A 7420-nucleotide genomic window follows, 5' to 3' on the forward strand; every position below is an offset into this window, starting at 1 on the left:
AGGGGACAATTGCTGCGCTGCTCGCCAGGCTGAGTTACTGTCACGAGCACGTTGCAACACTTGTGGCCTGTACTGGATCGGGAACCGGGTAGGAATAAGATAACACGTAGCTGGTCGTTGGTCCTCAGATGAGGTTTTATTGATGCTCGGTTCACAGCAAACGGCAATCAGTCATCGGAGTAACAGCATGCAGCGACCAGGGGCCTCGAGCTGGGGAGCACTATCTTGTCACTTGTCAACGGGACATAGTGACAGACTCTGTCGGAGTAGTGCTCGCTCGCTCCTGATCAGTCTGCAGTTTATATAGTCACATCAAAACAAGTTCACACATTACCTAATTTGTTTTTCAAGTCCTGAATTCTGCAAATTCATCTAGTAAATATTTTTACCAGTTTTACCATTAAAACTAATGTCAATTTGGTGTAAACAAACTGCCAAATGTTTTTCTCAGTGACTGCGTAGTCACTATGTGCGTCACTGCTCGTCACTTTACTTATCTTAACGCTACACACACATTTTGTTTTGATCTATCACAGCAAATAACGTGTTTTTTATAAGTTTCACAAAATGGGGTCAGAAAGCAAAATGGGAGTTGTTTGGTTCACTTCAGCAATGTTCCATACAGTCCACCCCCTGGCACGGGAGACACCCTAAGGGGTGGCTTCCGCGCCAAAGAGAGCAGTCAGGTCTGAAGAGAGATCAGGTTCCGCGTATCTTCCGACCTTAAAGGGCTGCAAAGTTTGTAACAAATTGTCATGTCCCGGTAAATGTAGGATGTCCAGGGTGGCGTCCCGGCCTTTGTATTCCATGAACCATGGGATATGATCGGGCATCCTGTGGGTCAAAAGGATGCAGTCATATACAGAGCCTGCGACGACGATGTACAGTCCTGTATTTTGTTGTATATCTCGCAGAGTCCAGCGGCAGTTCCGGGAACGGCCTATTACATAGCGCCTGAAAAGGTCGTCCATTATACCAGAATGAAGTGAACACCCAATGGGTTAGGAAGAGCTGCGGAAGGGAAAGTAATCAATATTATCCCGGTTGTCAACCTCAGAGGCGGTGAGGGCAAAATTGGGAGGAAAGAGGAGGACGGGGAGATCATGGTGATGCTCAACATATTTCCAGAGATTTAGTAAGTATGGCTGTAGGATAGCTTTCCAGCAGAGTATTCGGAGTGTAGGAGCAGTTTTAATCCTATAGGGGACAATATAGTTCCTGTGGAGAAGGGAGAAATCAGGGAAGTATCTTCCCCATGGTCCTTTCCTTAAAGAAAGATGAATATTGATATACCATTGCCAGGCATTAGAGAAGCCACGGTACTCATGGTCAGATTTCAGGGCTTCCGTGAGAAGGCCGAGAAGAAGTTGGTTATGCCTAGGGTATAGGCGATCACATGAAAATAATCGCCAATGATTGGCAAAAAAGTGTTGATGAGTCCATAAATGACAAAGTAGAGAAGCTAGACGGGGCATTGGGTCATTATAAAGGAATCTGAAGGAATCTGAGCAGAGGAGGCATGTTTCCTCTCTGGGGGAGTAAAGTCTGGCTAATCTATATAATGTGTAGAAGGTGTCAAAGTTCCAAGTTTTGAGGGCTGCAAGCAGAAAGAAGTTCCTTACATGGAACTGGCAACAAAGAGGGCAGTGGGCAAAGTGTTGTAGATTTCGTTCATCCAAGGTGTTCTCGGAACAGGGGAGGTGACGTCTGACAGTTCTGGAAGATCTCTTACGTGGAGGCATTCTGCAGGAGCAAAAGGAGATAGTTAGGCCTGTAGGGAAGGAGGGGCATAGATGATGGATTTTTCTCTTTTGAGAGTCACATCCTTCGCCACAGATCTACAAACAAGTAAGCCAACCTTACTGAGGATCCATGCACATATAATAAATGCCACCCATGTCATGCCTTCTTTTATCCAATGCAATGGATTCCATCGGGTAATACGGGCAAAATCCTTTGTAACAATTCTGCGGATTGTATTCAGCAGACTGCAGTCCTTAGACATGGTGTGGGAAGTATGTAGCGGAGTGAGCAGGTCATGTTGGACCATAAGTTCCACTTTCTGTACCTCATGTTTGAGGTTAGCAATGCCATGGACAATAGAGTTATGAAGATTTTCCAGGACAGGTTTATTTTGTTGGAACAGATTGTCCAAGGCATCCATATGTGCAAGAATATTGCGATAGGTTTCAGATTCCACCTCAGGGGTTCTGAAGAAGGCATGTAGGCCAAAGGTGTGATTGGAGATGTAAGAGACCGAGGTCAGTACTTGGTTGCCTGTTGCAAGTCCATGATGTTTTACCATCATTACATTGTGATGTATATGGCAACCAGCTGTCAGGGAAAAGATTTTGCTGTAGGAGGCGTTGTGCCATCTGGTGATGTTGTAGGTGGAATCATCACAGGTAAGGATCCTGTAATTGTCTAAGTCTTGTATTTTGGTGGCGGGCTCATACAGCGTGATCCTGGAAGTGGGAGGTTCATTATTAAAAGCATTAAAGGCAATAATGGTATTCTTGCCAAAGGAGTAAGTATTGTCCGCGGGGAAGAACCAGTTCTTATCCCCCCACTGAGTCCAGAACATTTTATCATAAGGAAGTACCCAGGTGGTGCCAATACATTTTGGAATTGCAATGGTATGATAGGCAATGTGTCCAGATGCTGTTGGATTGTGTGCCACATGGAAGTTCCATTGTATATTGAGATCAACAGCAAATTTCTGTACCAATTGTCCTGTAAAGTGTGTGCCCTGATCAGAACTAATCACATGGGGGATCCCATGGTGAGCAATCCATGTCCAAAGGGCAAATATAGTGGCAATCTGATTAGGCTTGGAGGACATGGTAGCAGACCCCAGGCCGGTGCAGCAATCCACTATAGTGCAAACATAGTGTTTCTGCCTGATGGGTCCTATGAAGTCTATTTGTAATGAGTGATTAAATGCTCTTGGAGATGATAAGTGTGATGTAGGATTTCTCCTAAACCTTTGCAATAGGTTAGGGCAATTAGGACAGCACCTTATTGCCTCCTTACAGGCCCTCCAAGTGGTCTTTAGGTTTCTGTCATTACACCATTGGTATAGTCCATGGGTGCCTATATGTCCCATCTGTTTATGGAGTGTTGTAAGTTCAGGGCCCAAAATCTCCAGGTTATCTACCGGAGGTTTGTGCACCTCCCACTGCAGTTTTCTTTTTAAAGTTACTTTGGTGTCTTCGTGTTTTACAACCTTCCAAGGTGCAGCATTAGTCAATCTTATAGCTGCAATTTTGGATATTCTGTCTACTAAATCATTATTTTTAGAATTTTCATCCAATCTATTTGTGTGTGCATCTACATGTGTTACAAATATCTTAATACCAGAGTTTGCTAATTCCTTCCATACAGTCTGACCCCAAACGGGTTTTCCATTGATACAATAGTCAGTGCGTTTCCACTTAGCTGACCATATGGCTATGCCATTACAAACGGACCATGAGTCAGAGAAAATATGAATGTGCTTTCGGCCTTCCATAAGTGAATGTTTCACAGCCAAATTCACTGCTACAAGTTCAGCCATTTGTGCAGAATCATCCACCCCCTGGTCTGTCAAGATAGTCTTATCAGCTGGGCGGTAAGCCGCAGCTTTCCAATGGGTCTTGCCATTAACCACAGAGGAGGAGCCATCTGTAAACCAAGCATTGGTATGGCTGTTTGAAGCTCCCCAATGACCAATAGGGGAGGAGGGTTCTTCCTTTGGAGAAATGGGCAACTTGACCAGGGGTTGGGCACAAATTTCCTCAGTCAACCTGCCAAGTGCAGTGTTAGACTGAACCAGAGAATCTTGTAGAGCATTTTGAAGATACCATTTCCATTGTAAAACTTTAGGTTCAATGGGAAGGCCTTTTAGTTGGTCCTCACTCATTTTAATCCAGTTTATGAGTGGGACAGGGGTTCTAATAATCAGGCGTTTGTTGATAAGAGAAAAGCCCATTGCCTGTAATGCTTGACATAAAGTCCAGATATACTTCTCAAATAGAGAGTATCTGGTGGGTGCATATGGGAAACGTTTGCAATAGAAGCCAACTGGTCGTGACACACCGGGGGTTTTAGTATATATCCCCCAGTTACCATAATCATTCATGAACAAAATATCCAATAATAGGACTTCACCTGGTTGTGGGACATATAATTGTGCATACAGGGAAATATATTCCAAGGCAGTTGTAAAAGCTAATTGCTGTGCTGGCCCCCACTCAAAATCACAAGCCTTTCTAGTTACTTTATACATAGGTTGGAGTATAAGCTGTAAGAAAGGGATATGCAGTCTCCAGTACCCAAATAGGCCAATAAGATGTTGGGCTTCAGTTTTATTTCTGGGTGCTGGGATAGCCTGCAGTTTGTCCAGTACCGGGTGGGGGACGGAGGGCCCTGTGGAGGACCACTGGACACCTAAAAACTTAACGGATTCCAGTGGGCCTTGCACTTTATCAGGATTTATGGTCCAGCCTTTAGATGTAAGAGTAGAAATTACCACCAGTTTAGCTTTGTCTGCTGCCTCTTTGCTATGTGCACAAATAAGTATGTCATCCACATAGGTGAAGACCTTCACATCAGAAGGAAGTGATTTCCATGGCATAGTTTGTTGGATAGCACCGTGTGCTATAATAGGGCTATTCTTATACCCCTGTGGGACTCTAGTGAACTGATACTGTTGAGCATTCCACGTAAATGTGGTATACTCCCTAGAGTCCTCATGTAAGGGAATAGCAAAAAACATGTCAGAGAGGTCAATAGCTACAAACCACTTGGGTGCATAATCCCTGATTTCCTGAAAAATACCTTCTATGTCTGGCAAGGAGCCGGGCATTTGAGGGGACAGCTTATTAATATTCCTATAATCCACTGTAAATCGCCATGACCCATTAGGCTTGCGGACGGGCCATATGGGGCTATTATAATTAAAGGATTGGGTGCGTTCTACTATGCCTTTAGCGAGGAGATCTGACAAGGTTTTAGAAATATCCTCATGGCCACCTTTAAGTGGATATTGCTTCGTGAAGGATGGCGGGATCCGGGGAAAATGAATAGGTTGTATAGCCACAGTGGGTAAAAGGGTAACACTGCAGCATTTAAGTCTTTTAAGGGGCAGCCATTTTCCAAAAAAGGACGGGATATAGTCCATACCAAGGATACAATGGGGGCTAGGGAGGACAAGCACAGTGCAACGTAGGGGTTGCCTGTCATAAATAAACAAGGTAACATTATAATGAAAAGCAGTAAGTATAGTGCCAGAGATGCCCTGCACCTGTGCAGGGGTTCCCTTGCCCATGTGAGCCTGAGGGATGATAGTAGGATCTATTATTGTAATCTGGCTACCGGTGTCAATAAGAAAGTGGGAAGAGAAGGGAATGTTGTCACAGACACCGGATATAAGAACAAAGGGACGGTTCTCATCTAAGGAAATGCTCGTGGGAAGCGCCGAAAAGGGCGGTTCCAACTGTTGGGGGTATTGGGGGCCCCAGGTGGGTTGCGACCGCGTTTCCGACCCTGGGGCCTTCTCCCGAAAGATTGTTGTATCCCGGGGTTTCTCCGGAAAGGATTCCTTACTTGGAAGCCCAAAGGTGGGCGAAACCTTTGCTGAAGGGGGAAGGGTTGCCCTTGATGGCAGGGGAATAATGGCCCCGGACCGGCTGCTCCACGTTGGCCAGACGGGGGCGCCCGAGCACCGTTTTTTGGAACAATGTTCCCAAACGGCCCGCGAGGGACAGGGCGTGGGATGAAGGGACGCGGGGGAGTTCGCTGGACAGCTAAGGTGAATGGGGGCATCTGCTGAAAGGAAGCACGTACTAGGAAGGACATTTTATGGTCCATCTGAAGGTCTCTGCACTGTTTGAAATGTTCAAAAACCTCGAACAGGGTGTGCATTCCTGCGAGCGCGCTAGAGAGCATATATTTGAGGTTGTCTGGTACTCCTTTCAAGATAAGACGACGAATGGAAGGAGTAAGTGGGACCCGCAGTGGGTTAATTTTGGGGTCCGAATTATATATTTTGCAGAGGACTCCAAGCTTCCGTAGCAAATTAATGCCATCGGCAGGTGTATGCCAGCGAGTACGGCTATCAAATTGGCTGAGATCCAAATGAGGAAAAGCCAATTTCCAAGCCATAGCTATCCAGTCAAACAAAGAATGCACATCTGTGGGCATAGATTCCAGTAAAGCCATAAGGGCTTCACAGACTGCTGGGTGCTCAATGGTTATTCCTGCAGTCCTCATCTCAGATGCTGAAAGGCGGATGTTATGGGCACCTTTCTGCCATAGCATGAGGAGGAAGTCTGCATCAGACAGGTTACGCTGGGAAAAGTCCTGTCTAAGCTGCATAAGTTCACTTCTAGATAATTCTCTAGTCTCCACTACGTGGTCAGCGCCGGCAAGAGAAAGACCACGAGAAGGTGTAGAGGTCTTAATTGTGGAGACGGGGTCAGAGCTGTAGGTGACTTTTAAGGTCTCAGAGATGGATCGATCTTGGGAGTCATATATGTCCTGCAGGAAAGGATTTTTAGATTTCTGAAGTGCTTCCCTTACCAAGCATTTGCCCTTAAGTCTATCAGAATCAACATCATCTATTACTTTGCACAAAATACTAGGGATCTCTTGTTTACCTGCCCGGGCTAAAATAGGCTCGACAATATCTGGACTGCTAAGGCAGACCTGGACAGAGTTTCCCTTATCATATTTAGGGAATTTATTTTGTACAATGCGTTCGCATTGCCTCCATGGAGATTGTGGTTTGAGTTCATGTTTATCAGACTTGCCAAATGTGAGCTTATTAAAGAGCTTATCTATCCCTAGTCCTGGAGCCATTTTATCAAGCGGCTTGTACAATACAGTTTAAATAAAATCCAATTCCACTTTAGAGTGCTAGCACTATCAATAGAACAAACAAGTGTATGCAAAAGGCAATCGTATTTGGTAAGGAGGTGAGTACAGAGTCTAGATTTTAACCAGCACCGAGGCATAAAAGAGAAATGTAAAGCCTACCAGGTTTACAAGTTGGAGTCCAACAGGTCGCGAAGTTCCTGGGTTTTGCTGTCGATGAGAATGTCGAGGAGGTCAATAATCAATTCAAGACAGTCCAGGAGCACAGTGATATGTAGGGGAGCCAGGGTGGAAGGCGTCCGACTGCCGACTACGCCAACTGTCACGAGTACATCGCAACACTTGCGGCCTGTACTGGATCGGGAACCGGGTAGGAATAAGATAACACTCACGTAGCCGGTCGTTGGTCCTCAGATGAGGTTTTATTGATGCTTGGTTCACAGCAAACGGCAATCAGTCATCGGAGTAACAGCATGCAGCGACCAGGGGCCTCGAGCTGGGGAGCACTATCTTGTCACTTGTCAACGGGACATAGTGACAGACTCTGTCGGTGGAGTAGTGCTCG

The sequence above is a fragment of the Sciurus carolinensis genome, assembly GCF_902686445.1.
Source record: "Sciurus carolinensis chromosome 14 unlocalized genomic scaffold, mSciCar1.2 SUPER_6_x, whole genome shotgun sequence".
Lineage (NCBI taxonomy): Eukaryota > Metazoa > Chordata > Mammalia > Rodentia > Sciuridae > Sciurus > Sciurus carolinensis.